Source organism: Oryx dammah, unplaced genomic scaffold (genome assembly GCF_014754425.2).
Source record: "Oryx dammah isolate SB20612 unplaced genomic scaffold, SCBI_Odam_1.1 HiC_scaffold_14, whole genome shotgun sequence".
In the NCBI taxonomy this organism is placed as follows: domain Eukaryota; kingdom Metazoa; phylum Chordata; class Mammalia; order Artiodactyla; family Bovidae; genus Oryx; species Oryx dammah.
In genome coordinates this window covers 14,494,729-14,509,098 of record NW_024070198.1, presented here as the reverse complement: position 1 = coordinate 14,509,098, position 14,370 = coordinate 14,494,729, and the positions used below count along the sequence as shown (strand labels likewise).

The 14,370-nt window shown below is 43.2% G+C and overlaps 1 protein-coding gene across 1 annotated transcript in view; it reads left to right on the top strand.

Annotated features, from left to right (window-relative positions):
- The window catches only part of LOC120873709 (protein FRA10AC1), a 63,465-nt gene that overhangs the window by 4,379 nt on the left and 44,716 nt on the right, over nt 1-14,370 (top strand). Inside the window, exon 2 of the mRNA XM_040254548.1 lies at nt 1,995-2,150. The gene's annotated coding sequence lies outside the window, so the exon portion shown is untranslated. The remainder of the gene's footprint in view (nt 1-1,994; nt 2,151-14,370) is intronic.

The window sequence follows — 14,370 nt, the reverse complement described above, 5'->3', positions numbered from 1 at the left end:
AAGGATGGCTGTCTTTGTTTCACATCTATTTTCCACATGGGAGAAGCAGTCAGCTTCACTGATTATGTACTGTTGAGGATGACCTTTCCATTTTTCTGTCTCGGAAACCTGTAATTTAATGTAAAGCATCTATTGGTGGGCTGATAGTACAAAGACTTCTCAGGATAATGTGCTTGATTTTCCCCCTTGAAATTCATGTTTATTAAGTGGCTTTTATGAAAGTGGCATGGAACAAGGTGCTTCACATGCCTTATCTCATTTAGTCTCATGTAAGCCTCTCAGTTGCCTCTGATGCAGCATCATTAGCCAGAGTTTTCGGACAAGATAAAAGGGAACAAGGAAATGTTCGCTCAGGGCTCTGAAAGTGCTAAATCACTTCCAGGGGGTGAATACGCTTACTGACTAGTTTCTATTTGATGGATTTCAATAAAATTTTTTAATATTAATACCTATGTCACATTTGCAAAATCCTTTCAACTTTCAAAGCACTGTCACCTCGTCCACATGTCATCTGATGCTCATGCTATCCTGTGCTGATAATGGTCGAGAACTATTTCATGGCATCTTTTTTTTTTTAGCCTAAATCTCTGCAGAGCAGCTTGCTTTGGTTGCCATAGCTAAGGTTCAGAATGAAACCAATAGAAATCTTGCTTTCAGAAATCGAATCCACATTTTCATTTACAGGGTGTCCCTGGAAGGGTGACTGTACAGCAACTCACACTGGTCCTCACCTACCAGAGCCGATTGCCCTGGTTACATCTGCCGCCTAGATTTTAGAAATTTAAGTTTCTTTACTACCCTGTCCTTGTTGCGATCTTCCTTCCAGTTTGCCCCAGTTAATGACAGCCAAAAAGAAAGAAAGAAAGAAAAATAAGGAGGAAAAAAGAGGTTTGTGTGCTTGTGCAATGAGGTGTATTTATTCTAAAAAAATCCAGAATCCAGCCTAAATGAAGTAGGGAGGGGGTGACGGCAGATGAAGCATGAAGCAGGTGCTTGCTTAATTGCTGCATCTGGCACCAAGTATTTGGCATAATTTTTCTCCTCATTTCCAATTATTGGCACTGGTGCTTACTTTACTTCTTAGCTGAAGCATCTGAGAAGAGTCTAGGAACTGCTCTGCCTCTCTTACTTGTACAGGCAGTTTTCTGACAAATATTGTAAGTGAACACAATCCTGAGGTGTTTTTGTTTGTTTTGGTTTTGCCTCAGAATAACTCGTGGATTATGGAAAGAGAGATTGGGCAAGTTAACATGTTATCTGCCCAAATTGCCATGGGTTTAATTTTTAATTTGTTTCCCAAGACTTGACTCAACCTTTCAGACTCATCTGTGATTTAGATTTCAGAACTGTAGGTCTGAGTCCATAGCTTCCTCAGGTGTTTTCTTTTAAAAAGTAGGTTGTTAAATTTGCCAGTTGAGGTGGCACATCCCTTTTACTATTGGACTTTTCTTCTTTAGGTGATGAAGGGAAATATTGCAAAAATAATAGATGCAAGTTATTTGATGCCCTGTCATTCTGCAAATGTTTAGGAAAGGGCCTCCCTGGAGACTGAGTGGGAAAGAATCTACTTGCCAATGCAAGAGACATGGGTTTGATCCCTGGTCCGGGAAGATCCCACATGCAACTAGAACTGTGCACCACAACTACTGAGCCTGTGCCCTAGAGCCCGTGAGCCGCAGCTGCTGAGCCCACATGCTGCAAGTACTGAAGCCTGCATGCCCTAGAGCCCGTGTTCTGCAATAAATGAAGCCACCACAATGAGAAGCCCATGCACCGAAACTGGAGTCGCCCCTGCTCGCCACGACTTGAGAAAAGCTCTCGCAGCAACAAAGACCAAGCACAGCCAAACTAAATAATAAATTAGAAAAAGATGTTCATGAAGAGTGAACACTGCGTCAGAGCCTTATGAAGAACAAACAGCTGTTGCCCCAAACAATGCCAAGAACCATGAGGCATGCAAAGATAAATACTCTAAGGTCTTTCCCTTTCGGCAGTTTTGGTCCCTAAGAAAAGTGAGATGAGAACGAGGAGCAACACAATGCAGCTCTGAGGGCAGGAACAGCAATATGATTAAGAAAAGCACGCAGATCTATCACTTCTGATGGCAGATACAGCATACAGGAGAAAGGTCTTCATTCCCGTGCCTTCAGGTAATTTAACTGAGTGGATGTGGTTCAATTACTGTATTTAAGGTGATATTTGATTTCTATGCATTTACCTGACCTTTACCCTTTGTCTCCTTCTATTGACTCTAATCTATGTGTGAATATATGTATAATTGTGTATATACATGGCTTCCCAAGTGGTGCTAGTAGTCAAGAACCCACCTGCCAATGCAAGAGATATAAGAGACTCAATTTTGATCCCTGGGTTGGGAAGATCCCCTGGAGGTGAGCATGGCGACCTACTCCAATATTCTTGCCTGGAGAATTCCATGGACAGAGATGCCTGGCAGGCTACAGTCCAGGTGTCACAAAGAGTAGATCGCGACTGCAGCCATTTAGCACACAAAATAGCACTAGATTTAGAGATCACTTGGGGGCTTCCCAGGTGGCGCTAGTGATAAAGAACCTGCCTGCCGATGCAGGAAATGCAGGAAACACGGGTTCGATCCCTGGGTCGGGAAGATCCCCTGGAGGAGGGCATGGCAACCTACTCCAGTATTCTTGCCTGGAGAATCCCACGGACAGAGGAGCCTGGTGGGCTACTCCTAGTTTATAGGGTCACAAAGAGTCAGACTTGACTAAAGTGACTTAGCATGCATGCAGACACGTGTATTTGTGTGTGTATATATACAGAAAGATATATAGTACAGTTTTGAACTGAAATTTTTAAAAATTTTTGGAACTTTATTTCAGATTGCCTTTCAGAAAGTAGGAATGAAAGAGGAGAGAAAAGTTGTAGTTCAGAGAGGGCATCAGGACACCTGGGTTCCAGTCTTGTTTCCACCTGGCTCACCTGTGTCCCCAGGTCCCTGGGGGCTTAGCCTGGGTGACCCCCAAGGTCCCTTTCAGTATAAATGGTCTACATGTGATGCCTCCCACCCCGTGCTGATGGGAGCAAAGGATACTGGAGGTCCGAGGGTGTATCAGAGGTGCTGGAATTGAGACAGAAAGAGTGGTATTTGGGTGAGACACCTCGGCCTCTCAGCTTCCTGTTTAAATGCCACACCATTCGTAGAAAGCCGTTAAAGTCAGAGCCACTCACTGTTTACAGGCAACTTGATTCCCTTTAGTTCCCAATGGGTATAGCACTGGCCCTGAAGAGCGTAGAGCGTGGCCACGCGAAAACATGTCTAAAAGACCGACACACTGGCCGAAGTCTGTGCTGAGTGAGGTCCACAGATAAGCCTTGAAGGCAATAAAGTGAGTTCTGAGGAACAGACAGAAGGAAACTGGGGAAAGTGTGGCATGGGGGACAGCACGTCTCTCTGTGGTTCTCTCCTGTCTCATTTCACAGCCAGGAATCGGGCCCAGGCCCTAACTGGCCCCACGCGCAGAGGTTGCTGCTGGCCCCCCAGTAACCCTCTCCCTTCACACTCTTCCTGTCCAGTTCACACATTACTGTCCTCCCCCAAACACTCCACTCACCCTGTGTGGTGATTTATTACGAGTCCTGTTACCTGTAGCATCTCATCTCCGCCTGGGGTCCTGGGTCCTTCATCCAGGAAGCATGGTATTAAAACAGTTGACCTCGCCTTAGCCTTGGCCTTGGCAGCATTAAAGCTGTGCAATTATTGTTGTTGTTTAATCTCTAAGTTGAGTCCAACTCTTTTGTGACCCTATAGACTATAGCCCGCCAGGCTCCTCTGTCATGGGATTTCCCAGGCAAGAATACTGGAGGGGGTTGCCATTTCCTTCTCCAGGGGATCTTCCTGACCCAGGGATTGAACCTGCATCTCCTGCTTTGGCAGGCGAATTCTTTACCACTGAGCCACCAGGGAAGCCCTGGCTTTTCACAAAGTGCTGAACTTCCCTTGCCTTTTTTTCCTTATCTCTAAGATGACTGGGGACTGAGGTCTCCAACTGTACATGATCTCTTGGAACTGCTGATCTAGCATGACGGCCCTGGTCTCACACTACCTTGGAGTGCCCAGATTATAATGTGTTGGCCCACAGTCCTAGGGGCATCTATAATCTTGGCAGGTCTTGGGTCCCAGGTTTTGGTTTGGGAGATGTCATCGTGCTGGTTTTCAAGGCCATCTTCTGGTATTCTCCGTAGCATTTCTCTGCTCCAAACAAGTCTGTGGTCTCAGGAGCTCTGAATAAGCCTAAATGCTTCCATCCCATCTGCTCTGGCTCTGTGCCACTGACACCGCCAGAAAGCTGCTCGTGATCCCCTACACTACCCCCACAGCAGTCAGTTTCCAGATTAAAGCCCAGCTAATCCAGACACCCCTCACTGGGTACCTACATCTAACAACAGCCCTTGCTTTCCATGAGGACAAGTCTAATATAGCCATGGCCTCAGTGGCCTTTGGTAATCTGTGGATTTAAAACTTTCAGTCATTCCTCCAAGAGTGCCTTTTTTCAAACACAATTGTCATTGTGGAACCATTCAGCATTGTATCATGGATCTTTTCTCTCATTGCCTCAGAGTCTTCACAAGGTGTTAATGAATGCCTTGGGACTCTGCTAACTTTTCCCCTATTATTGTTGGGCAAATGCTTAGTCTTTCAATATCATAAATATCTCAGTGTGTGCATGCGTGTGTATTTCAGTCATGCCCAACTCTTTGCAACCCTATGGACTGTAGCCTGCTAGGCTCCTCTGTCCATACACCCTGCTTTTTGAATACTTGGTGTTATTTTTCTAGTCCACTCAGAGGCATTGTCATTGTAAAACCTAAACTTCTTTGTGGCGTCTTGTATTTTGGCAGTCCTTGTGTCTGACTCTTGTCCATTCACCTACCTCAGGTGTCCCAGACCTCCTTGTCCGTGCCTTCAGCCTCCCCTTAGTCCCCCCGCTGCCCTTACCGCTCAGCACGTGGTCTTGCCTAAGGCACTACGTAGTTCTGTCTCAGACATCTCTGCCTTTTCAGCTATTCCCTGATTCAGGGGTTCTCAAACTCCAGGTGCACTGAATTGCCTAGAAGACTTATAAAGACACAGGTTGCTGGCCCATCCCTGAGTTTCTGACACAGTAGGTCTGTGTGGAGTGGAGAGGGAAAGTTACATTTCTAATAAACTGTGGTGGTCCTGATGCTGCTGGACCACGGTCTACACTCTGAAAACTCCTGCTTGGATTCTTTCCTCATGTTTCAGGGGAAATGGGTTAGCTTCTCTAACTTGTATTCCCTGCCTCCCACCCCACCCCTCACCCCCGACTACCTGCCCTCTGAACCATCTTCCCAGCTTCTCCCGGACTAGCTCCTATTCTCAATCTCTTTTCTTCTAGTGCTTTTGATCTGCACCATTGAAACTTCCCTTACTCCATCCTTTAAGAACCCTCCCGTCACTGCTGTTTTAGTAATACCTTTCTCTTACCATTACCCAGTTCTACCTAGCAACCCAAATGTCTTTCCTCCTGTTGCAAATTTTTCCTGAGCTTGAACTTGATCTTCATTCATTGCTTCCACTGCTTATCCATGTATTTCCTTTCTAATTCCCAGAAATTTCCCAAGCTGCTCTACGAAAGCTATCTGGAAATTTTAAAATTACCCTTCTTCCCAAATCAAGTGACCTTTCTTTATTAAGTAATAATAGCAGTTAATGTTCATTGACGTCCACCTGTGTTCCAGGCATTGTACTAAGTAAGCACTGCATATATATATATACACATTACATATATATACATTATGTATATATATACATATGTATATACAGGTATATAATCTCACGTGAAGATTATCCTTATATCAATTCTATGTAGAAGGTATTATTAGAGATTTTTAAAAGTTACAGCTCATAGAATTTAAATAATTTGCCCAACCGTTTAAGTGAAAGAACCAGAATCAGACCCAGCTCTAATTCCACATCCCATGTGCTTAAACATGACCCTGGAAATTACATCAGAATCTCTGACCACCTAAAAAAATGACAGTTTCTAGCTCCAGTGACAGAGGTTCAGGTATGGCTGAGGCCTAGGAATCTGAATTTGTACACACACACACCCCCACCCCCCACCCCACATGGTTCTGAGGTGGGTGTTCCCAGTGACAGATACATTTTGAGATGCAGTCCCTCTGTGTTGACATAGTCAGCCACTTCCTTTCTTTAAACACTTCCCTCAGTTGCTATGATACAACATTTTTCTCTGGCTCTGTGGGCTCTTGAGTCTGCCTTTCTCGTCTCCTGCCCAGATCAGTGCCCCAACTCTGCCTTCCGCCTTCTCCTCTCTCTCCTGACTGTCCCTGTGAGCCCGTCCACTCGCAGCACTCAACTCGGGCAGATGGTTCCCAGCCTTGCCCTTCTCGTGCCAACATCCTGGTGAGAGTCGTAGAGCAGCAGGACATGATTCTGGAACATGATGAACTGTTGCACAGACTGTGGACAAACGGGTGAGGCAGGTGACATTGACTTCGGTGCCGCATCGCCCCACATCACCCTTGGTCTTTCCTCTTGCCTCCAAGATCCCTATCCTTTATAGCTTTCTAATCAAACCAGTTCAGCAAAAGAGCTGGTTATTTTACACAGTCACACTAATATTTTACTTCTCCCACTCATTTGCATTTTTAAAGCCTTTTTTTGTTTAACTTGGGTTTAACTGTTGTTTGCATGATGAAGACATTTCAAGCTTCACTTAGCAGATGGGGGGATTTAGACGGAAACTGGGACCTAAGAGGAAGGGAGGAGGGCCCCTTCTCTTTCCCTTGAAATTGTTTGAACCTGAGACTCAAAGGCAGCTGAAAACACCACCGGAATGGCAGGCCTTGTCCTTTCTTGCCTCCTGTGTACCTAGGCAGGTGAAAGTGAAAGTGAAAGTCACTCAGTCGTGTCCGACTCTTTGTGACCCCATGGACTATTCAGTCCATGGAATTCTCTAGGCCAGAATAATGGAGTGGGTAGCCTTTCCCTTCTCCAGGGGATCTTTCCAACCCAGGGATCGAACCCAGGTCTCCCGCATTGCAGGCGGATTATTCACCAGCAGAGCCACAAGGGAAGCCCGAGGGGTGAACAGTAATTGCAGCTGCTGCAGACCTGTCCCTAGAAGAGCAGAGGGTATTTGGCTGGCTTCCTGCCACGCTCCACACTCAGAATGGCTGACTCCTCTTCATCTTTCAAGTCTCAGCTTAAATGTTCTCTTCTGAGAAACTAGTCCTGACTCCCTCCTTACTTACATAGGCCCTTCTGGGTGATTCTCTGTGTTGGCAGCTGTTTCCCTTCATTGCATTTATCACAGTTTGTAATTATTGTACTTATTTATTTACTTGCTCTTCCAGTCCCCATTTGGACAGTAAACCTCAAGAGGATAGAGACCAGTTGGCCTTGTTCCTCACTATGCTTGCAGCATAATGCAGGCTCACAGGAAATAGTCAGTGTTTGTAGCCAGAGTGGCTGGATAGCTACACCTCCACCACCTGGCACTTAGTGATTAGTTCTTTACCTGAGCTAACTGCCCCCAGTAGCTATCCCAGTGCTGAAAGACTTGAGACGGTTGGAGAACAGCTGCTTCACCTCACCACTGGGATAACAATGTGGGGTGGCCTGGAGGGGGCATTAGGAAAATTTATGAAAGACTTTGAAAAAGACAAAATGAATTACTAGGTATCCTGTCTAGCACCCAATCAAGTTACGAGACTTTCAATGTCTTTGAGCTATTTTATACAACTTTTAAAGTCATATAAAACTGATAGCAATACAAATGATTCCTGTCAGTAGTGATGTGAATGAATTTTGTCTGGTGGAGGTACAACTGATTATTGCCCTGTGGATATTAATCAGGCTTGCCTCCATGTGTAAATTTATATTAATTTTCCTGATTGCCTATATATGTGTTCTTTGCATTCTCCTTTGATCTGGGGGGTAACATTTTGCTTATTGCCTCATGACTTAGGTAAGTAAAATCTCTGATGTGTGTTCATTTTATATTTGTACAAGAGTCATGATTTTAGCCTTTAAAAATATCTTTTTCAATTGAATTTTAAGAAACGCAAGAACTATCAAGCATCAAAAAATGCTATCAAGAAAGTGAAAAACAACCTATATGATGGGAGAAAATATTTTCAAATCATTTATCTGAAAAAAAGATGACTATTTGGAATCTATAAAGAACTGAAACTCAATAACAACAACAAAAAAACCAATTCAAAAATAGACAATGGACTTGAATAGACAGTTCTTCAAAGAAGATATAGAATGATGAATGCACGTGAAGCGATGCTTGATATTATTAGTCATTAGGGCAATCAAATCAGAACTATAATGAGATACCACTTCACACCTACTAGGATGGCTATAAATAAAAAAGAAAGGAAGAAAAGGGGGAAATAACAAGTGTTGGTGAGGATGTGGAGAAGGTAGGAATATCACATGGTAGCTATTGTGGAAAACAGATGGTGATTTCTCAAAGATTAAACATAGAATTCCCATTTGACCCAACAATTCTGCTCTTAGGTATATATCAAAAGAATTCAAACAGGGACTCAAACAAATATTTGTATACCAGTGTTTATAGCACTATTATTCACAATAGCCAAAAGGTAGAAACAACCCAAGTGTCTGTCAACAGATGAATGGATAAACAAAATGTGATATAGATCGATAGATAATGATGAATATTATTAAGCCATTCCGTTCAGTTCAGTCGCTCAGTCGTGTCCGACTCTTTACGACCCCATGAATCGCAGCACGCCAGGCCTCCCTGTTCATCACCATCCCCCGGAGTTCACTCAGACTCACGTCCATCAAGTCCGTGATGCCATCCAGCCATCTCATCCTCAGTCCTCCCCTTCTCCTCCTGCCCCCAATCCCTCCCAGCATCAGAGTCTTCTCCAATGAGTCAACTCTTCGCATGAGGTGGCCAAAGTACTGGAGTTTCAGCTTTAGCCTCATTCCTTCCAAAGAAATCCCAGGGCTGATCTCCTTCAGAATGGACTGGTTGGATCTCCTTGCAGTCCAAGGGACTCTCAAGAGTCTTGTCCAACACCACAGTTCAAAAGCATCAATTCTTTGGCACTCAGCCTTCTTCACAGTCCAACTCTCACATCCATACATGACCACAGGAAAAACCATAGCCTTGACTAGACGGACCTTATTTGGCAAAGTAATGTCTCTGCTTTTCAATATGCTATCTAGGTTGGTCATAACTTTCCTTCCAAGGAGTAGGTGTCTTTTAATTTCATGGCTGCAGTCACCATCTGCAGTGATTTTGGAGCCCCCCAAAATAAACTCTGACACTGTTTCCACTGTTTCCCCATCTCTTTCCCATGAAGTGATGGGACCAGATGCCATGATCTTCGTTTTCTGAATGTTGAGCTTTACGCCAGCTTTTTCACTCTCCTCTTTCACTTTCATCAAGAGGCTTTTTAGTTCCTCTTCACTTTCTGCCACAAGGGTGGTGTCATCTGCATATCTGAGGTTATTGATATTTCTCCCAGCAATCGATTCCAGCTTGTGCTTCTTCTAGTCCAGTGTTTCTCATGATGTACTCTGCATGTAAGTTAAATAAGCAGGGTGACAACATACAGCCTTGACGTACTCCTTTTCCTATTTGGAACCAGTCTGTTGTTCCATGTCCAGTTCTAACTGTTGCTTCCTGACCTGCATACAGGTTTCTCAAGAGGCAGGTTAGGTGGTCTGGTATTCCCATCTCTTTCAGAATTTTCCACAGTTTATTGTGATGTACACAGTCAAAGGCTTTGGCATAGTCAATAAAGCAGAAATAGATGTTTTTCTGGAACTCTCTTGCTTTTGCCATGATCTAGCAGATGTTGGCAATTTGATCTCTGGTTCCTCTGCCTTTTCTAAAACCAGCTTGAACATCAGGGAGTTCACAGTTCACATATTGCTGAAGCCTGGCTTGGAGAATTTTGAGCATTACTTTACTAGCATGTGAGATGGGTGCAATTGTGCGGTAGTTTGAGCATTCCTTTGCATTGCCCTTCTTTGTGATTGGAATGAAAACTGACCTTTTCCAGTCCTGTGGCCACTGCTGAGTTTTCCAAATTTGCTGGCATACTGAGTGCAGCACTTTCATAGCATCATCTTTCAGGATTTGAAACAGCTCAATTGGAATTCCATCACCTCCACTAGCTTTGTTCGTAGTGATGCTTTCTAAGGCCCACTTGACTTCACATTCCAAGATGTCTGGCTCTAGATTAGTGATCACATCATCATGATTATCTGGGTCGTGAAGATCTTTTTTGTACAGTTCTTCCATGTATTCTTGCCACCTCTTCTTAATATCTTCTGCTTCTGTTAGGTCCATACCATTTCTGTCCTTTATCGAGCCCATCCTTGCATGAAATGTTCCCTTGGTATCTCTAATTTTCTTGAAGAGATCTCTAGTCTTTCCCATTCTGTTCTTTTCCTCTATTTCTTTGCATAGATCACTGAAGAAGGCTTTCTTATCTCTTCTTGCTATTCTTTGGAACTCTGCATTCCTTTTCTCCTTTGCTTTTCGCCTCTCTTCTTTTCACAGCTATTTGTAAGGCCTCCCCAGACAGCCATTTTGCTTTTTTGCATTTCTTTTCCATGGGGATGGTCTTGATCCCTGTCTCCTGTACAATGTCACGAACCTCCATCCATAGTTCATCAGGCACTCTATCTATCAGATCTAGGCCCTTAAATCTATTTCTCATTTCTACTGTATAATCATAAGGGATTTGATTTAGGTCATACCTGAATGGTCTAGCAGTTTTCCCTACTTTCTTCAGTTTAAGGCTGAATTTGGTAATAAGGAGTTCATGATCTGAGCCATAGTCAGCTCCTGGTCTTGTTTTTGTTGACTGTATAGAGCTTCTCCATCTTTGCATTAAAAAGCTATAAACTGGGGCACATGAGCATGTAGATGGTCCTCTGAACCATGGAAATGACTGATAGCATAAGGAGAAAGGAACACCCAGCCCCATCCCTGCAGAAAATCAGATCCTGAGAAGACATAGAGTGAGAAAGAAAAACTGAGTGTGATATCATGGAAACCAAGACAGATAGCAACCTTGCTCCTGACATCTAGCAGCTCACTGTCCAGTGACTTGGGGTCACTTCAGTGACTGCTTAATTCTTGTCCTGTGAGAAGGCATCATCCACTAGATAGTACTTCTGTTCATAAACAACATTTTCAATAGCACACTTTATGGTCAAAAATTGTGCAAGGTAACATAGGATGCATAACGACATGGTCAAACAAAAAACAAATCTGGACTTAGTTGGGAGAAACCTTTATTCAAAAATATTTTGCCAGACAGGAAAGGGACTATTGTGATAGGGAAGGACTTGGTCTTGTTTTAATAGAGGAGCATGAACAGGGCAAGAGAGAAGCAAATGTGGGAAACTGGAGTGGAAGGGTGGCACGATCCAACATTAGATCAGAGAAAATTTTATGCTGAAGCCAGTCTGTTCTCTGTGTGCTGCCTCAGACTGAGGGTGGGCCAAAGTTCATGGGCTTGGAGGAAGGAAAGAAGCTGAACCGAAGTTTGGTTAACAAGCATCTTGATCCAATTGATCAGTGGAGGTGAGCAGTTCAACTCATCATTTATGAGACAATGGGAATTTGGAGGGTCTGTGTGTAGCTTTGTCATAGGTTACACAGGGGGCATCTAAGCCTTATCTAAGTCATATGGGAAAGAGAAGTTCTTTGCAGCAAGCTGTTTTCCATATCACAAAAACTGGGGAATTCCTTTAATTGGCACTGTTTTCCAGGAACAAAGGGCTCAGACAAAATTCAGCATTGTCACTAAGCACTGGGATGTGAGTTCCACGTGCCCAGTCTGGGTGACACCTGGGGCTTCTCAGTTGGTATATGTTTCTGCCCAGGGATGTATAGATCACCTGTTGGTGTGACTAGGCTGTGAGCCTCCTTTCCAAAGTATTCCAAAGGTTTTTGATTCCTTTCTTGAAGGAGTCTCCATGCATGACTTACCAAGAGCCCGTTTTATTACCAAGAGATTCATCCAAGACAGACTCAGAACCTCTGCTTCCAAACTACCAGCTCCAAAATGCAGTCCTCAGGTGTATGGATTAGTCCTTAGAAATCTCATCCCATGGGCTGCATTCAGCTCACAGAAGTGCTTTAGTCCAAAGTGTGTTCGCTTTGATTTTTAAACATGAATTAGATGCCAGTGTTAAAACTCAGACTAGTGAATCTAAAAATTCAGCTTGCTAACTTCTCTAGAAAAATGGATTGCTCTAGCAATTCTGGCCTACATTTCTATTTTATGCTTCCTATACTATTGAAAAAATTCCTGACAATAAAACGTGCCATTGAGAAAGTTCTATTTATGGATCCCAGTATTACTTTGAGTGCTCTTGCTTTTTATGTGGCCCAAGTAAGGAGAGGCATGAGCCCCCCCCCCATCTCCTGTTTACCACTGTGTCTCAGAACCTACTCAGTCATTTAGGTTATCCCTCTAAGTATTTCCATTTCCTACAACCAATTATCACCTTCAGTATCAGGAGAGCTAAAAGTAAAAGGGGTTTTACTTTCAGAAAATATGTTAATTAAGACATTATTTAGGAAAATTACTTACTATTTACATCCAGTTGCCTGACCACATAATGATGACAGTGTGTATCCTTAAATACACAACAGACGTACTTTCCTGGATGTTTCACTTGACTAGACAACATGCTCTGTACACATTTAACTTGTGTTCATGAACTGTGAAATCATGTGATATGTATTCTTATGAAACCCTGTACATATGTACTTAAATATAACTTTCTCCTGGTAATCTATCTCATCAATTTAATGTTTAGGCCAGCCAGAAGAACTTACAAGGGTAGAGGTTTTCTTTCCCTCTCTATACCCTCAATGAGTGGGGGGATAATGTTTCCCATGATTGTAGGCCCAGTCAGCCTTTGAAGAAGGATCCAGAGTTACAGCAGCCATCAACTTTCATTATTATAATGAGTCTTCCTACTTTGCAATTTCCTGAATGAGACCTGAAATCTTGATACCAACAGATATTATATGACAAAACATAAATGCATCAGTTTTCCAGAGACATTAATATTCCTGGTCTCTGCTTCTCATCTCATTGACTTGGTAAGTGTCTCCTTATCTCTTAATCAGAAGGCTCCTTATCCACCACTACCTCGGAGAGGGGTTTTATAGACATCCTGTCTCTGTTCTTGCCTCCTGGGAACAGGCCTAAAAATGACAATCAATTCATTTGGCTAAGCGGTATGTTGCTGTCTCTCCACTCTGCTTCCCATTGCCCATCCAGCCACAGTATTCGTGCTCCGGTTGCCTCTTCCAGGCACTTTCACAAGTGAGTGGCTGACCTTTGACTGTATTGCAAAAGATAAGTATTAGATTGGGTCTCAGTTCATGGGCTGAGTTGTACGTCGGAGGTTGCAGAGTTGCCGTCTGCCAGATTCTGGCTTATAAATGTACAGGAAGTACAGCTGACTGTGCCAAGTGTTCAAGGCCTCTGCACTCTCAGTCCTTTGGGTGCTGACTAGAGTCTTTCTCAGCACTTACAGAGCCCCCTGTCTGTCTCCATCTCTGTGCCTACAGGAAATTCATCTCTTACTACACAAGCATTTATGTGGTGTGAATTCTGAGACCCCAAGAAATCCCATCTATCTACTCCCCAGCCTGTTCTGCCATGCCTGAAATCAGTTTAATTGCCAAAATTTCCACTGATCAATTAAAGTTTTACAAACCTCTAAGAACAGTTAAATTTTGTAAATATAAACTCTTTATTGAAGCATAACTTGCAAACATAAAGTGCACAAGTCATAGGTAGAAATGAATCACTCATGCAGTGAATGCCAGGGTCACGAAACAGAATATTAATATTTCCATTTCCCTAAAAGTCCCCTCCCACTACTGCCTTGTGGCTGCTTCCAGTCACCTCGTGTATGCCCACCAGGGGAATCATTATCCTAACTTGGAACAGATTACTTTTGGTCTTATTTTTTATGTCAATAGAATTGTGTGATATGTATTCTTTTGCGTACACAAAGCTTCTTTTGTTCAGCATCACATTGATGAGATTCATCTATGCTGCTGCATATAGTTGTCATTTACTTGTTTTTATTGCTGTATAGTATTCCAAGGTGTGAATACATTGCAGTTTATTTAATTATTCTAATCCTCCTGACCGTTTGGGTTGCTTACAGTTTTTTACTTATAAATAGTGCTAGTGCTTTCTAAGTCAGGTGCTTTGATGAATATATGTACACTTTTCTGTTGAAAGTACACTGAGGAGTGGAACATATGAGACACAGGACATATATATTTGGCATTAGTACATACTATCAAA